This window comes from Marmota marmota, unplaced genomic scaffold (genome assembly GCF_001458135.2).
Source record: "Marmota marmota marmota unplaced genomic scaffold, marMar, whole genome shotgun sequence".
Lineage (NCBI taxonomy): Eukaryota > Metazoa > Chordata > Mammalia > Rodentia > Sciuridae > Marmota > Marmota marmota.
This window is the reverse complement of record NW_026000185.1, coordinates 28,063,839-28,082,077: the sequence shown is the minus strand read 5'-3', so window position 1 is coordinate 28,082,077 and position 18,239 is coordinate 28,063,839. Positions and strand designations below refer to the sequence as shown.

General features: G+C 53.9%; 1 protein-coding gene across 1 annotated transcript in view; it reads right to left on the bottom strand.

Annotated features, from left to right (window-relative positions):
- The window catches only part of Srrm3 (serine/arginine repetitive matrix 3), a 51,373-nt gene extending 33,134 nt beyond the window's left edge, over positions 1-18,239 (bottom strand). The window contains exons 1-2 of the mRNA XM_048790090.1: positions 18,136-18,239; positions 2,060-2,272 (exon numbers count right to left, since the gene is read on the bottom strand). The gene's annotated coding sequence lies outside the window, so the exon portion shown is untranslated. The remainder of the gene's footprint in view (positions 1-2,059; positions 2,273-18,135) is intronic.

Here is an 18,239-nt window from a genome sequence, read left to right as displayed (position 1 = left end):
ATCACTTTGGCTTCATGCTGTGGCCCGCCCGGCCTCCTGGTCCAGCCTCAGGCCTGCTACGTCCCCCACCTCTTTGCCTCCACGCTCTCCTGCTTGCCGTTCCACCCCTCCCCCTGGATTCTCCCCGCTCGATTCCTAGTTGTCCCCAGAGTCCCTGCTCTTGGGCACCATCTCCTTCTGGAAGCCTTTCCTCATCCCTGTGGCTGGGTCCACCCTCTCAGAGCTCTTGCCACTTGCTGCTGTCCCTGTGGGGTCACAGGTCTGGCTGGCCCTGGCTGGGGGAGGGCTGGTTTTCCACACTAGTGCAGCAGAGTGCCTGACACACGCGGCCTCAGTGCAGGTGAGGCGGACGGACACTTGGGCCTTCAGGGCCTCAGGGCACTGTGCTTTCTGCCCTCTGCCATCTCACGACTCTCCCCTGCTCCTTTCCCTTTTGTCAAGGCTGCAGATGAGACCCAGGGCCAGGCGAGCTCTCTGGGACAGAGCACAGGCCCAAACTCCCCCTCTGCCACACCCCACCCCATCAGCCTTCAGCCCCGGCTTTGAGTGACACATGGCCGCCCTCCTGCTCTGGGCCTTTGCCCAGGCTGCTCCCGGGGCTGGAATTTCTTTTCTTCTGTTCTCCATGGAGGGAGTGTCAACTCATCCTTCAGAGCCCAGCCCAAATGTCACCTCCTACGGGAAGTCATCCCCCCCTTCCAGGAAGTTTGAGTCATTCCCTCCGGGTGCTCCCTTGGCTTTTGTCCACCTCTGTGCCAGGACATTAAATCTTGAGGGTCAGTCTGTTTGCACCGGCCTCCCTCCCAAGCCCCTTCAGTGGAGGGGCCTTCGCTTGGCCCCAGCTCCACAGAGCCTCTGGGCAACGCAGGGAGCCCCTGGGGCTGTGGGGAGCAGGTGCTGAGGCTCCAGCCCTGGGACCCGCTCTGCACCTCTGCCCCTGGCCACCCTGGAACTTGGCCAGAGCTGGCAAATACTTCTGAATGCGCTTAGACCTCCAAGCCTGGAGCGGCTCTGTCCCCAGTCCCAGAATGCCTGGGTGACATTGCTGAGTTGCAGAGATGATTGAGGGCCAAGGGCAGTGGTGAAGGCAGGCGCTGGCAGGTGCCCTCTGGATTTCACTAGGACAGATGGTGGATTCCACCAACGTCACCTGGTGTGTTGCAGAGGCGCCAGGCAGGAATCTGAGGCAGGTCATTCAAAGGATGACCTCTGGGCTCCTAGAGGAGGGGCCGAGCTCCTAAGAATGACCAGGCTGACTGGTCAGGGCCGCTGGCCCCGTAGACCAGGGGGCTACCGCAGACTCAGGGTCTCTCTGTGAGGCAGCAGGCGTTGTCTTTCACAGGGCATTGTGAGATGTCATAAGGAAAAGGAGGCACCGTACTGGTGGGTGCCCATGCAGGCTGAGCATTCCCAACCCAGAAGCCCCAGATCCGGAATGCTCCAGAATCAGAAATGAATCGATCAGCTGTTGTGACCCCACAAGTGGAAAATTCCACCCCTGACTTCACGGGACAGGCTGCAGTCAAAACACGGCGGCACTAAAAATACTGTACAAAGTCACCTGCAGGCTGAGTACCGAGGTGTATATCAGATGTAAATGAGTTTCCTGGTCCTATCCCCAAGACAGCTCATTACATGCATGCGAACGCTCCAAAACCTGAACAAATAAAACCTGAAATCCAGTCTGATTCCAAGTATTGCAGATAAGGGACACTCAACTTTATTCTGCACTGTTGTAATTGGTCGACTGATTGAGCTGTTCTCAAAAGAAGCTGATTAATGGGTCAGCGTCACATGAGATGCAGGCGTTTAACGGAGGCATTGAGATGGAGGACCACAGCACTCTGTCCTCTTGTGCCTGACCCTGTGCGCTCACTATCAATTGGCTGGGACATCCATAGCCTGAAGATGCGATTCACTGAGGACACAATCTGGGAGGGATCATAAATATAGAGTCAGAATCTAAAAGGACTCAACAGATGGAAAAAAATGAAAGTAGCTGAAAAGGTGGAAAGTATAGTGAGAAATGCCGCATGCTGGAGCCGGGCCCGAGACTAACCTTCCAAAATGGGAACGGAGTAGATGTAGCGTAGAAGGAGCACATTTAGGAAGGATTTAGGGATTTTCAATGATCACAGACTCGATGTGAGTCGATAGCAGGATGCGGCTGTCAGAAGTGCGTGCGGTCTCCAGCTACACCAACGAAAATGTCCCTCCTGGACCGGGAGAGTATGGGAGCATACAGGTGGCCAGAAACCCCAGCTTCAAACATCTGAAGGACAGAAGAGGATGTAGGTCAAACCTGGTTGAAACTTCCGCTGAGGAGTTTGTTAGAAGTCAGCTCTCTAGCGAGGGTTGCCAGACTTGGCAAATAAAAACAGAGGAAGCCTCGTTAAATTAAATTTGAATTTCATGAATTTCATATTTGGGACATACTTCTAAAAAATTATTCGTTGTTTATCTGAAATTCAAATTTAATTGGGTGTCCTATATTTTATATGCCAGTCAATCTGCAATGCACCCCAGATCTACTGAAATAAAAAATCTCTGGGGGTGAAATTGCTGTGGTTCCCCAGGTAATTCTGATGCAACCCATCTGTGGACCAGTGAGTGGGATGCGGTGGTCCACAGCAGCCTTCTTAAATTTTACGGAGCATCAGAATCATCTGGGGAGATTTTTAATACAGACACTGCTGGGCACCCCTCCCAGAGTCTCTGATTGGTAGATTTAAGGTAGGGCCTGAGAATTTGCATTTCTTTTTTCTTTTCTTTTTTTTTTTTTTTGTACTAGAGATTGAACCTAGAGTCATTGAGCTAGAGTCAGTGAGCCATTGAGCCAAATCCCAAATCTTTTTATTTTTTATTTTGAGACAGGGTCTTTCTAAGTTGCTGAGGCTGGCCTTGAACTTTCAGTCCTCCTGCCTGTGCTCCTGAGTGGTTGGGATCACAGGTGTGCCCAGCCAAGCTAGGAGAGAATTCGCACTTCTAACAAGTCCTCACTCAAGTGACACCAATGCTGCTGTTCCTTGGGCCACACCAAGAGGAGCAAAGTCCCAATCAGGCTGGATGGTTCCAGAAGATAAAGCCAAACACCTGCAGGGAAGTTACCTAGCGTCAACTTCCGCTCAGTCGGAAAGAGTCATTTTGCTTAGTAACAACCTGAACTCTTTAAAACCAAGGAGTTCATCCCAGGATGAGGGAGCTCCCTATTCAAATAGGAGATAAATAATATATTAGTCACTCAACAAACACTCACCCAGCATCCACTCTGGACTCCAACCTGGTAAAGGCTGAGATTTGAAGATGAACAAGACCGCAGGGATATTACAGCAGGTAGACTTTGATTGACAGGTAGTGGGTAGAGGAAGCATCTTGCTGGCACTGGGTCTGTGGCTTGGGTGGCCAGATGCATATGGTGCAGCCGTTTACTATGATGGGGAACATGGAAGGTGACTGGGGGTATGTTGAGGATGAGGGATTGATGGGGTCAAGCTGGTAATAGGGAGTCTAGAACCCTAACCCTAACACGTGTTCATCCTTGGACATTGACACTGCATCTTTTTGGAGGCAAAGCAGCAAACAGGAAGTCTTTTTTGTCTAATGCTGATTGGCTGTGAGAGTTTGAGCAAGTTCCTCACCCTCTCTGGGCCTTGTTCCTCCACTGGATGATGAAGGGGCTAGACTCAAGGACCCCACAGGTGGCTACTGGAGGTAGCCAATGACCAGAGCCACCCTATCCACCTCTGGGGAACAGCTGAGGCTTTCCCCAGTGCCAGGCCAGGTCCCAAGAGCAAGCCCAAATGCTGAGACCAGTGAACATATGTGCAGATTAAGTCATGAAGCTCTGACTAACACTCCCTCTTCTGCCAGTCAGAAATGGTTAAAGGGCCAGAGGACTGATGAGGGGATCCCTGGGCTTTCTTCCTGCCCACAGGCCCCAGCCTGAGTCTCCTGAGCAGGTCTGGCCACAGCCAGGATGGGCCACAGATTGGACCCTAGTGCTTGCCAGTCCATCACTGCTGGTGACTAACTGAAGGTGAAACAGCCCATCCATGTGGCAGGGTCCAGTCTGTCCAACTGCTGACAGGCACCAAGGCCTTTCAGCTAATAAGGTCATCACTCATCCTGGGGCCTAGAGGGGGAAGATGCTCAGGTCAGGAGTGCCCCGGTCAGATCTTGGGGAGAGGGAGCAGGGCTTCAGTGAGCAGAGGACACAGGTAGGTCTGAGGGAAGATGCAGCCCTGCCCTGGAGATCTCTGATTTGGAGTGGGGACAGGGCTATGCTCTTCGGGACTTCATAAGCTGGGTGACCTTGGGCACAGGACCTAAACTCTCTGTGCCTTGGTTTTCTTGCCTGTAAAGTGGACTACTAATTGCATCCTCCTCATAGGTTTGTGGTAAAGGATGAATGCATGTGACCTGCGATTCCAGGACCTGGCATACAACGGATGTCTCACAAATGGTCCTAGCGGTCATTACTATTAGCTGTCAGCGGTGACTGTCCTGTTTTTAACGTGGTGTGTGTGAAGATTCCCTGGACATCCTGTGGAGATGTCTGGGGAGCCTGAGGCCGTGAGTCTGGTTCTGATCACGAGAGAGATCTGGGCCTGATCTGGGTGTCACCATCAGAGAGTTGGAGACTAAAACTGGAGTGAACGAGGTTTCTGATAGGGGAGGGCACAGGCAGGGAGGAGGGAGAGCAGAGGCCACACCTGGGCAGTGGGGAGGCATCTTTGGAGGAGCTTAATGAGATGACCTGGGCCACTTCCCCGTCCCCTGCCGTGCGGCTGACCACTGACCTCTGCGAGCTGGTGCCCTCATCCGCGGCCCCTCTGGCTTTCAGCACCGCGGACAGCACCACTCCACAGTCCTGCAGCTTCCTTTGTCCTGGGGCTCAAGCCTCTCACGCTCCCGGAGGCAGCTCTAGAGGGTCCTTTCCCTGTCCCCGCCTGCGGAGACCCACCTTCCCAATGACTCAGGGCCTTCACACCCTCAAAGGCACCCTTCAAGGAAGCTGTGTGTGGTCACATGCAATTTAACCACCTTATGGATGCTGCGTCCTCCTGCTGTGCCCCATCAGACCCACCACCACTGGGGAGCACTAGTGAGGGGGCTCTGGACTTGGAGTCAGAAGACTTAGCTTGAACTCCGGCTCCACCGGCTCCACCACTTCTGCCGGGTGATCAGTCATCAAGCCGCCCCAGCCTGTTTTCTCACCTATAACACGGAGATGACACTCCCCTACCTTGTGGCTTGGTGGGATCACTCATTCTTTTTTTTTTTTCAGTGACAGGCTTGATATGGAGATGGGTCCTCATACCATTCCCTGCTCCACCCCCAGCGAGGAGAGCAAAAGGAGACCAGAGAGGGTCTACTTCTGCCTGGGAAGCTCAGGGAAGGTTTTGCAAAGGGAACAATGTTTGAAATGGCCCTTTGGAGATGCATCTTCCCCAGGTAAGGAACAGGGTGTCTGGGCAGGGGACTCTCCAGGCCAAGGCCCAGGGCATGGCCGGTCCAGGGAGCAGGGTGAGTTTGGATGCTGGACATAGGAAGCGGCACTCCTGTGAAGGTGGGGACTGTGGATGCTGGATGAAACCTTCCAGAGGAAAAGCCCAGTGTAGAAGGGGTGACAGGGACATGGCGCCTGAGTTTTCTGGAGGAAAAATATTCTTTGTAACTGTCAGAAACGTGACTAAACTTACAAACACACAGGCAACTGGGTACCTCGGTTCTGAAGCTACGGCTGGGCCTCTTGGAAAAGACGAGCATGAGGCAACCGAGTCATCAAGATATTTTTTCAGGCTGGAGAAGCCATTTCTATTTCAGCCAAGGAATACAGGTGGAAGCCAGGCTGCACAGTGACACTGACATGTTACAGAGACAGGACAAACAGTGGCCACACAGCTTCAATGAATGGGGAGCTCCCATGCCCCCCACCCAAGAGGGACAGCTGGGGAGTCAGGGCCACGGCATCCAGAGATGCCCCACGAGCTCTAGGTTAGAGTCACGCATTCAGTCACACATCTCCTGGGTGGCTACTCTGGTGCTCAGAGGACAAGGGGGGAAGTTCAGGAGAGTGGCACTGATTCTGGGATGGGAGATACATGGCAGAGATGTTAGGCTGAGCTGGCTACATGGGCAGGACCATAGCTGGGGGGTCTTCTTGCAGGAAGGATCTTGAAGCATAAGTAGGCATTCAAGAGACAAAGAAGGGGAAGAAAATGTCCTGGCAGGGTATGGGGGCCATGGGGTGAGAGAGGGAAGTACGTGGCTGTGGCAGCTGAGCCCAGGGGGTAGAAGAGGAGTGAGGGCCAGGCCAAGAAGACAGGACCACACTTTGCAGGCAGCAGGGAGTCTGTGCAGGGTATCGAGCTGGGGAGATAAGGGCCAGAGTTTCATTTTGGAAAGATCTCTCTGTTAGACCCTCATTTTGGTCACCCTTACCCTTTGGAGGAAGGTCTGATCCTAAAGGATAATACGCTCCACACCAACCAAGACAGACCTGTGGGGATCAGCAAGCAGCAGGAAAGCTGGCTCTGTCTACCTGGGTTCAAATTCCTTCCTGTGTGCCCCTGAGTGACTTAGCTTTGGTGCTCTTGTTCCTCACTGGCAAACTGGAATTGCCATCAGGACCCCTTCTCAGGATGGTTATGAGGATGAAGGGGTTAATATACATGCCCTGCAGTAGCAGGTGCACCGTAAGCTCTCTGTGTTAAGCACTAGCTGTCACCCATGAACTAGGACAATCAGCCCACAGGAATGAGTAGAAAATATAGAACAGGGATCAATCAAATCGGGTAGACACTGTCCCATCCCAAATCAGTGTGAACTGGCGAATGCTAGGAGGCTGATAAGGTCACTTTGCACAGACACCGACCCGCCTCTGCAGCGGCAGTGAGAGGGTTACCAGCGAGCTTCCTCCCGGCCTCCTTGGAGTCTCTCTGGGGAGGTGCTGGCGCTGCTGTTTGTTACCCAACCCTCCAGAAGACGCTGCCGCTGGGGGAGGGAGAAATGCTGAAAGCCTTCCTTTCAATTATTCAGCAGCTGGAGCTTCCTGTGCCCCTGCTGGAGCTGGAGGAGGAACTTGGCCAGAGCCCCCAGGCTGGGGCTGGCGGGGCTGGGGGAGGAGGGCTGGTTCCAGGAGAGGCAGGCGCCTGGTCTGTGTGGCTGCTGGCACAGCACCGGGTGCCTTGGCGGCATCCCTGTGGCCCCTCTCCTGCTCTCCCCGCTCCAGTCTGGGGCTGGGTCCAGCCATGCCTGGCAAGGGTTGGCCTGATTCCTTCCCTGCAGCCGTGGCCTGTGGCATTGGTGGGGGCGGCTGGGCAGGTGAAGTTATCAGAGCCCAGAGGGGCACCCAGGGCAGGCAAGGCAGGGAAGGTGAGCCTGCTGACCGCGGAAGAGCCCAGGCGCAACTTTGCTGGCGCTTGGGTCTTGAGCAGCCTGTTCAGCCCCAGGCTAGCACCTGTCTCACATGCTGTTCCTGGTGCCTGGAATGCCCTTCCTCTTTCCTTCTTCCTGCAACCCCAGACAAGCATCACCTCCCCCGTGAAGCCTTCTCTGACCTCCTAGAAGGAGGTCACCCTCCGGCTGTCAGCACTTGCCTCATTCCATCATGTTTGATCCCTGACCAGCTGAGGGCTCTAAGGGCAGTGACTGGGCTGATCCACCTTTCTGTCCCTCAAGCCCAGCACAGGGCTTGGCACAGGGCAGCCATCCGTGAACATCTGTTGAAATCCAGCCGGAGTCTGCCCTGACACTGAGCTCCTGGCTCGTATTTTACCACTACCATCTCCAGAGACTTCAGTGGGAAAGGTCCTTGGTCACTGCTCTCCCAGGCTCTGCGTGTTGACATTTGCACAGGCCACGCTGTCACCAACTCCATAAGCTCTGTCTCTGAACAGACAGGAAGGTCTTGCAGGGCACCCAGGCTCCTGCCCACCAGCTGAGGGCCCCTAACTATGTCAGCTCCAATTTGGATTCCCAGATCAGAAATCTATGTGGCAGGTCCCCAGGGACAAGGAGGCTTCAGTGAGCACTGGGTTTCTAACAGTGAGCACAGTACAGGCCACACCGCCCAGGCAAGACCAGTGCAGACCACTGTAGCCCAGGACAGACCCAGCTGAGTCAGTTCAGACTAGCTTTACCGACACAGGAAAACAGGACCCCGCACTCCAGTCGTAAAGACCTAGTGGAACAGCCCATATTGGCTAATGAAAAGAATACAGACCTATTCAATCCAGATGTGTATAGACAGATGTGTATAGACAGAACCGATGTCAAATAAGCAAGTGACATTTTGGTCTCAGGAATCCCGGCTCCAACCAGCCTGCCCTGCTCTTCCTTGCCCGGCCTTGTGACCTTCAGGGAGACTGTTGCCCTCCAGATGGGGAGCAGCTTAGCCAGGACTGCCTGAGCTAGAACAGGAAGTGGGATGGGTTGGGGGATGTCCCCAAAAAGCAGCTTCAGCTGAGCCTGAGAAAGAACTGTCTGAGCTGTCACTGGCTGGGGGGCACTGTGATCTTTGTCTTGCTAGGGGTACAAGCCAGAGAGCCCTGGGTCAGGTCTCCATGCTCTCTGAGGAGCCCCCGCAAAAAAAGAGCTGGCCTCCGAGGATGACCCTGCTGTGAAATTGGAGGTATCTATTGGCTCTCCCTAGCTGCCACCTCTTTCTTCTCTTCCACACAGGACACGACCCTCTCAGGTCGCACCTGGGAGCCAGGTTGAGGAAAGCAAGATGGACCAGAAACTGCTTGACCAGATCCCTTTTCCTTTTGGGGTCTCGGTTTCTCTTATCTGGAACTCAGGGGCCTGGATTCTGTAGACTCTTGGAAGGGCTTGGTTTTGAGTCTCTGGCAGCCCAAGACTGAGAAGAATCAAATTTGGGAGGTGAGATGTCTTCCCCACCCCAGGAGCTATCGGGAGGAAGGCTGGGTGCTGGATAGACAGACAGGCCCCTTCCACCCACCAGGGAGAGCGCAGGGAGGAGCCAGGGGCAGCTGCCTCCACTGCCCACACGATCTCATTATGGAAAATTCCCTCTATTGACTCAGCTCTAATCAGGCAGGCCGCCCTGGGCATCCCCCCCAGGTTCCTGCTGGGCTGGCTGAGATCAAAGAGAGAGCAGGGCTGGGGGCTGGAGCATCGCCTGCCTTTCCCATCGATCCAGATGCGCCTCTTGTTGCTAGGCAACAGCCTCCAGTCTCTCCCGGTCCTTCCTCCCCCGGGGGCTGCAGGATTGGGCAGTAAATGGGGAGAGACCCCATATCCACTCTTCAGGTCTTCCCTTACTGTGCTAGACTTCTGTCACCAAGCTGGGAACCCTCTTCCTGTTGGGGAGGCAGGAAGCTCCCCTTGCATGTTGGAGGCTTGACCCTTCTACCACCAACAACCCCTCTGCTCCCCACCACATTTGTATGCATCTCCAGTATCCTGGACATCCACACCTCTGCTCCAAGGAAACAAGAAGACAGGCTGGGGACTCGCCATCAAGGAAACTGAGGCCCAGAGAGAGAAGGGACCCTGGAGTCCATGGAAAAGTCAAGACAAGACTGGAGCCTCCTGAATCCCAGCCCGACATTGGACTTGACCCAGAAGCCATTTGATCTTAAGAAACTGTCTCTGAAGACAGACTCACACTCCCATTTTTGAATGGGTTGGCTTTTTTTCTTCCTGAAACGTAGGATGCAATTCATAGTAGCTTTTTTTGTTGTTGTTATTTCAAGTGCTATAATTTAAAACTGTAAGTTGTGTTTTTTTAAACAGGCATTAAAATGTACTATGGGTTTGAGGGGCTGTAATTGACTAAATAATGCAAATCTGATAATTTTATCACAGTTTAATATTTTGCATATTTTATCTACCCTAAACTGCTCATCTTCTGTTTTTTTGACTGAATATGCCTGCTGTGTCCCAGCAGTTATTATGTAGTGACCTACTTATATCACGGCTTATTTAGAATTTTAAGGTCTCTCCCCCTCTGAGGTCTTTATAACCCTTGGGGATGCAGGAAGGGAAGTCTACTACTCTTTCTCCTGGTCCCTGTCAAACCTTTTTTTTTCCCTGTAATCGAGGAGAGGAGGGGATGATAAGTCAGGGCTCAGCCCTGAGAGCTGCCAGAGGTGCTCAGTCCCTGGGCAGCAGCCCTGGTTTCTGGTTCTGCCCCTGCCTGCGACCTGCTCACCCGCAGCTCTACAGTGTGACAACAGATTCTCTGACTCCCCTGCCCAGCACCAGTCACACACTCCAACTCTGAGAGGCATAGCTTTCCAGGGTCCTTGACAAATGGTAACCAATTAATGTCAATTAATCTGATTAGCCTAAATAGTTAATTAAGCAGTTAATTAACAACATCATTGACAATAACCCACAGCTCCTAAGGGATGGCGGGTGGAGGCACGAATGATGGGTGAGGGTGGGAGGGAGGTCCTCTGCACTGGGGAGGGGTGAGCCCCTTAAGGTCACACGGGGAATGGGGGACTTCCCGTGCAGCTATGGCCTGAGTCTCCACCTGGCTTGATCATCAGGCCAGGGTCTTTATCAGGATGTCTGACCCCACCCCAGTTACAAGCCCTCCCCAGGTCCCTGGCCAGGTTCCAGAGGGTCTTTTGTGGGAGAGTCTGAACGTCAGCATAGCAGAGGCCGAGAAGGCCTTTTGTCTAGGAAACATTGCACCCTAAAATCCCAGAGGGAAGCCCCCACCTCTGCTGCCATCACCCCCTCCCCAGAACAAGCACCTCAGAGGCTATAACCTCCATTGAGGCCGTGGACTTCCCAAGCCACAGAGCAGCCCTGGGAGGGAACTACCATCCTCCAACCCATCCTACAGGTGAGAACAGGGAGCACTTCCTGTGTGTCAGCCTGTGTTGCAGGGGACACCCGCAGCAACAAATGTACAGTCCCTGCCCTCGGGGAGCAGCCAGTCTGGGGCATCCTGGGATGGTACAGCCCCAGGGTTGCACCACCTCTGAGCTGGGGGATATGTGCCTATGGAGAACCTCTCTGTGCCTCAGTTTCCCTCACTGACCACCTCATACTTCTTACGATACCTTGAGGAAGAGATGTGTTGACATTAGGATGTGGGACCTGCCATCCAGGAAATGAGAAATGAGACCAAAGAGTGAACAGCAGTGAGAACAGAGAATAAGAGGGGCCAAGCAGGAAGTAGCCCTGGGCACCTGGGGACACACAGAAGACAGCTTGGCACAAGATGTCACACTGAAGATGACCAGGCAGCACCTAAAGTTCAAGGAGGTAGAGGAAGAGGGAAGGAGGGCATCCCAGGCAAAGGGGACGCATATGTAAGGCAAGGAGGCCCCAGTACATTGTCACCTGGGAGCTTTAAAAATGGCAAGCCCCAGACCCCCCACTCCAATTCTCACTCAGTCATTTGGGGTGGGTCCTAGGAATCTGCTTATTGTGACTGTTCTAGAAATACAGAGGCACCTTCAGATCACAGCTATGGTGTTCTGGGTGTCCCAGGATGGCCTCAGGCCTTGTGACCCGTGTTCTGAAGACACATCGCAGTCCCCCAGTTCTCTCCATCTGTGCAAATTATGCTCGTCCTTCAGAGGTGACCTTTCTGAAACAGCCCTGGTCTGTGCTTACCTGCTGGGAGCCCTCCTTGTCCTCTCTGTAGCCACAGGGGAAGGTGCCAGGGCCCTGTCCCCTGCAGCTTCCCTCTCCAGCTGGGTCTTTGGCTCATTGGCCTGGGCCCTGACTCTCTTTCCACAGTATCCCCCAAGCCCTGGTGCCTGTCCCCTCTGGCAAACCTGAACTCATTCAATGTGGCCCATCTGTGAAGCCAGCTCTGAAGTCAACAGGCAGCTGCCCCTTCCTGCACCGGAGCCCTGGCCACCCTGGGATCTCCCACATCACCCGTCTTCCACCCAGGAGCATTTCCAGCTTAGGAGCCTTGCTCCTTGAAGCACAGAGAGCTGCTCTTGTGCCAGGACTGTCTTGTTCCTCCCTTTATCCAGTGTCCACCACAGGCTTGGAGGATGACAATGATAATGGAGCTTTTAAACTCAGAGGTGCTTGCAGAGCACACGTTGGATGAATGGACGACTGAATGGATGAATGGGTGGCCACAGCTGCTCTCTGCTGTCCAAGGAGCAGGGGAAGAGATCATTCAAGAGGCAGAGGAGAAAGAGGAACTCTGGGGATAATAACGGAGGGGGGGTCACAAGGACCAAGATGCCTGGGTCAGAAAGGGCCAGGCAGGGAGCGGGACAGGACTGCCCAGCGGCAGAATCTGATAGGCATCCCAGCTTGCTTCCCTCCCTGCCTGAAGCCCCCTCTGATGTCCTGATGGAGGAGGCTGCTCTTCCTGGCCTGAAGCCTGCTCTCCCCACCTGGGGTCTCTGTCTGTGATAGGGCTCTGATTTCAGCTGGAGATGGGCATGGAGGGCCAGGCTGCCTACCTCCATCCTTCCCTGTCCTTGGGTTTGCCCCTTCCTCCAGGTCTTCCTTTCTCCCTGAGTCAGCCTAGCTTGCAGCGCGTGCACACCCTCACCTGTCGACTCTCCCTGGGGCCAGCGCGGCTCCTCTTCACCTGTCCCATCGCCTCCTGCCAGGTGGAGCTGTGGCTCCTCTCTGGCCGCTGGGCCTTGTGTCATTCTCTCTATCCCTCTCCCTGAACCTGCTGCAGTGTGTGGGCTTCTGGAAGTGCCTGCCTGATCATTTCATGACACTGCTCCAAGGTTTCTGTGACCCTCATTGCTTTCCTACTAATTCCCAGCTCCTGAGTGGCTTTGAAGGCTCTTCAAGGCCTCACCTAGCCCAGCGCTCCCCCTGAGCTGCCCTCTGTTCTGGCCACATCAGATGCCTCATTCTCCCCCACATCCATCCAGGACTTTCATACCTTTGTGCCACTGCCTATGGTGTCCTCTGGAGTGTCATTCCTCTGGTAATCTTCAAGGTGCAACTGAAATGCCACCTCTCCCCGTATAACTGTGGGCAACTTAGTTCTAGCAGAACCTCAGTGGGTCATCACTGCCAGTTCCCACACCTGCCTGCCTTTCCCACTGCTCCAAAAGTGCCTCAAGGTCAGGGTCAGCGTCAGATTCACCTCTGTGTCCAAGGGATCATACTGTGCCCCCCAAATAGGAAGGGTTTACTAAATATCCATTGTATAGTCTCCACCACTCAGATGATGCCCACCACCTCTCAGGAACATGCTAGATCCTTCCTGGGGTGCTTTCATATGGATTATCTGCGCCACTTAAAGCACACCTGGAGGCAGGTACTATCATGTCCATTTTACAGGACAGGAAACAGACCTGAGGGTGGGTGTGGGGCCCAGGTGAGATCAGAGCCCAGGAGGGCGGGAGTCGCTTAATTCCGATTCTGAACTCTTTCTTCTGAGGTGATGCCGGGCCCATGTTCTCTCCAGGGGATATGCGAGCCTCTCATACTTCTCCCCAACAGCTACTCTGGCTAGTCCCTGCCTCGGTCCCTGGAAGAGAGGCCCGAGGAGACAGGCCCACCTCACGTTCTGGTTGAACTGGTACACAGGTCACACAGCCATCCTCTCCAAGTGAAACCTACAGCCAGCAGACACCAAAGATGTGCCTACCCAAAGGGGCAGGACAGAGGCCAGGCTCTCTCCTCAACTCTCACTGGCTTCCTGGGAAGCAGCTACACCCATGTCCAGCCTTGATATGACCATGACCACAGAAGGATCGGACCCCTAGCACCAGGAAAAAAAAATAAAGTTTGCATTATGAAGAATCTTTGAAGACATTAGAGAATGCTCGTGACAGAGTGAGAAATGAGACAGAGGCCTCTCCCAATGGCAGACTCCCAAGTACTGACTCTGTGTATCTGTGGATATGTAGGGAAAAGCCCACAAGGAAATACCCCACCATGTTCACAGTGCTCATCTTTGGGCAGTGGATTCTTAATTTTCTCCTTGGTTTCTGAATTCCCCAAGTCTTGAACAATGAAAACATGCCATTCTTAAAATCAAAAAAATTCAACACAGCTTGCTTCAGCCTGCCTCCATCCTGGGGCTTCTGGGGAATGATGGCAGGGGCACCCAGCTGAGGAAGGCGCCCAGACCCCTGGGTCCAGGGAACTCAGACCAGCCTCCTTGTAGCCCTCAGAGCCCCTGGCAGGATGCTGAGGGAGCCAGGTACTGCCAGCCAGCTTCAGCTGGCACAGTAGCCTCTGCAGTGGGCAGGAGGCCAGGGCAAGGGCGGCAGGAGGCTGAGGCCCAGCTGCCTGCCGAGGAAGAAGCACCGCAGACCCGCAGGCTGGTGGCTTTTAGCCACAGGGGGTGTCCTATGGCTTGGAGGCTGCTCTGGAGCCACGGAATATGTGACCACCAAGACATTTCTTCCAGACCAATGAATGGTCAGCCTGAACATAGCTCACTTGCCCAGGGTCCTTGAGAGCCCCATTCTAGATGACATGGGGCCATTGGGGCTGGGCCTCTGAGGATGGCGCTGTGGTCTTCCTGAGCTCATGACCCAGAAGAGAATGAAGGGGGAACAGGAAGTCATTGATGATCTGGTGAGGTTGGGCATGCCTATAATCCCAGTGACTTGGGAGGCTGAGGCAAGAAGATCGCAAGTTCAAGGTGAGCCTCAACAACTTAGTGAGACCCTGTCCCAAAATAACAAATAAAAAGGACTGGAGATGCAGCTCAGTGATAGAGCACCCTGGGTACAACCTCCAGTACTGAAAAACCAAAAACTAGGCTGGGCCAGGCTGGGTTTTCTGATGGTTGGCAATGAGCCGTCTGTTCTTCTGGGTCTCCTGCCCAATCTTGGTCCCTCCTCTCTTCTCCCTCTTACTTAGCCTCCCACCTCACTGACCACAGGTCTCCTCTGAGCGCCACCTCCCTGAGCTCCTCTTCCTCACTGAGCCTTCTGCCCCGCAGTGGGTTCCCCTCTCTTTGAGCTTCCCAGTCTTCCTCTGGGCCGACAGGCTGGAACTGAGAAGGAACCGCTCCGTTTCTTGCTGATCCTCCCTGGTTAGCTGGGACCAGTTGCCATGCTAAGCCGATCCCTCTCAGGCCTTGCCTCCTTCTAGAACAGCAATGCAACCACTTTTTCTCCTCCAAACTCCATGAATCAGTCTCAATTGTCTTACCCTGCTTCTTCCTGCATCTGTGCATAGGGTCCTGGGGTCTCCTGGCTCTGGTGAGGGACACATTCTAGGAAGTATATGGAGATATCTTCTGTCTCTGCAGGTCACCTTACACTCAGGACCAGAGGGGGCCTGACCTTAGCTCAGCAAGAGCTAGGACCCCCAGGTGAGCTGCGGGGCTTCTTCAGGCTCTATTTTCCTCTTTGGTTAGGACTTCATGTCCGTCATGAGGAGGGATGGGTGGATTTGAAATCTCAGCTGCAACTAATAAATCAAGCCCTGAAACACTGGAGGTGACTTCTCTTTCTGCTGATGGAACCACAGGCTTCCTGATGTATAGATACCTACAATAGAGAGGTCTCCAAATGTTGGTGCTGACAGGGACTTTGGAGGTTATCAGTCAAATCCTATTATTTTATGGTCCAGGACACTGAGACCCAGAGAGGGGAAGGGATATGTTGAAGGTCACACAAAAAGTTCTTTAGATTCCTGTCCCCAAGCTCCTCAGTTCCTCTATCACCTCTCATGACTCCTTGAGGCCCATAGTGCCCTGGCTGATCCTCACCCAGGAAAGCCTGCAGAAGTGAGGACAATGCAGTACTATAGAAGACACCCAGAGCCCTGAGGGAGTGGTCTTAGGTTATGCCAAGACCTTGCTCCATGACCTTGGGAGCATCACATCATATTTCTAGACCTTGTTGTGCTTCTCTGTGAAAAGGATAAAGCAGCACGTTTGGGACCAGGTTACAAGTGAATAGAATGAAAATATTTATGTGAAGGGTTGGGCCCAGGAGCAGGGCTCAGAGCGTATGTAGGAGAAGAGGGGGAGGGGCAGCTGCTTACCAACTTCCTTATCAGTGCCCCTGGCTGGCTTCTGGGATAGGAGGAGCTCCCTGGGGTGTAGGTAAACAGAAAAGGAGGTGCAGATAGTAAGGGACACTGACCCCAGCAGTGTTGGCAGCTGCATGTGGCCATGGGCCATTTCAGAGGGTGAAGACTGAGCATTTGAAAAGGAACAGGCAGTCACAGTCTTGCCGAGGTCAGTAAGAGGCTGCCAGGCAGGGGATGAGGGATGCAGGTATAGTGAACAGATGGGCCTGACAGACCCAGACTCTCCCTTTGCAGGTGGGACAGTGATGGTAGCGGGAGCAGCCAGTTGCCATTCAAAGTTCATTCTACCTTCAAATATCCCAGTGACCTTGGGGGAGTCATCTATATGGCACTGTACAGTCTCACCCATGTGCCTCAGGCTCCCCACCTGTAAATCTGGCATCATGAATCAAGAAACTGGCATTTAACTGAGGCTTGATATCAAGAGGTTGGGACAGGTTGTCAACAAACACTTCTGCCCCAGGGAAGACAGCTTGAGTGGCTTCATGACCTTGGGAAAGTCACTCAAGCCTTGTTTCTCAGCTCTGAAAAAGGGAAAATGATGACTTCTATGGGAAGCTTTTGTGAGGATTCACTGAGCCCAGTGTAGCCTTGTGCCTAGGGTGGAGCTTGGCATGATGCCCTTGACCACTGTCCACCTCCTCTGGGAGGAGAAAGACAAGTCTCGAGGATTGCTGAACACTTTCCCACCTTTATCCAGCCCCTCCTTAAGGAATTCTTACTAATACACATCCAACATCTTACAGATTGAAAGTAGTTTCCTACTCATTATTTGGATTATGTCTTTCAACAGCAAAGGAGATATGGTTAACACTATCCCTGTTTTACAGACTGGGCAAGAGGCTCAGAAAGGTTAAGTGGCTTACCTGAGGTCACATAACCTAGATTTGATACCCTGCCTCTCTGACTTCAGAGTCCATGACTCCCACCCCCACTCTTCAGTCACTCTTCAAGAATTCCTCCTCCACCCCTCACAGGAGAGTGGGATGGGGCATAAAGTTAAGGAACCTCAAACTTGGTTTTGTGTGGGAGCACATTCCTAGACAATTGGGTCCTATTTCTGGTTGGGGAAGAATTTGGCACAAGCTGGGACTATGACCTTAAGATGCCCCCTAGACAGAGGAACTGTCCAGCCCCTATTCTGTTCTCCATCAAAGTACCTGCCTTTTCTCTTGACATAAAACAAAAGATCAGCCCAGGTCCCCAATGCCAGGAGTGGGCAAGTGAGTGAGGTTCTTGGGGGGAGTGAGAAGTTACGGCTGGGACAGAGCACAGGATCTGGAGTACCAGGTCAGACCTGGGTGCCTTTTTCTTGCTCTCCCCAGACCTGTCCTCACAGTGGACCTTCTGCCAGGAGCAGGAACTGCAGGAGGCTTCAACATTGTCCAGGCAGGAGCCCTGGGAGGGAGGGGGAGGAGGTGGCAAGGCAGAGTCTGCGTCTCTTTTCTCAGCTCTTCTCTGTACCAAGAATTTGCCATGAGGCTGGGCCCACTCTGGGATCTAGAAACTCTCTCTGGGAATCCAGAGAGGCCACTGAGAACCCTCCTCCCAAACTCCTAGTGGCTATTTTCTCATCTGTGTCTTCCATCCTCTTCCCAGTGTGAAAGTAAATGCCAGCCTGTGTGAGACCCAGTTCTCATTGCCAGCTCCTGCCTCCCCAGGGGCATTTGGATAGCTGGGAAAGGGGCCAAACTGTCCCCTATGCGGGCACCCCCTGCTGGGCAGAGGCCCAGCATCCAGGTGGGGGCCTGCTCCCTCCACCTCTGCCAGTGACCAGCATCTCCACAGGGTCCCTGCATTTATCTCTCCCTTCCCTGGGGAGTAGGTCCTTCTCCTCAGTTGGGGGAGGGCAACTAGATTGCGGATGGGGGCCTCCCTGCCACCTTCGTGGGTAGGGCCACCATCATTTATACCCAGGAGAGTCCTGCCCATGACCCCGCAGGGCTCTCACTTTCTCCATCTCTCTCTATGAAAAGATCAACGTTCATCTCTGTTCTCCAGGTGCCTCGCACCCCCGGACAGAACTCTACCAGTCCCCCAACAATGACCCTCTGCTCCGGGGCCTGCAGCCCGGGTCACCGGCTGGGGAGGCCCGAGGTTCAGCCCAGCCCCAGCCCCTCTGGGAAATGCCCCCGCCCCACCTGGGGCTCTCACCTCCCCTCTGGCCGCCGCGCTCTGCCGGGTGCTGGAGCCAGGCCCCGCCGCCCCACTGGTCTGGGCCGCCTGCTTGGCTTGGCTCGGCTCGGCTCGGCAGCTCC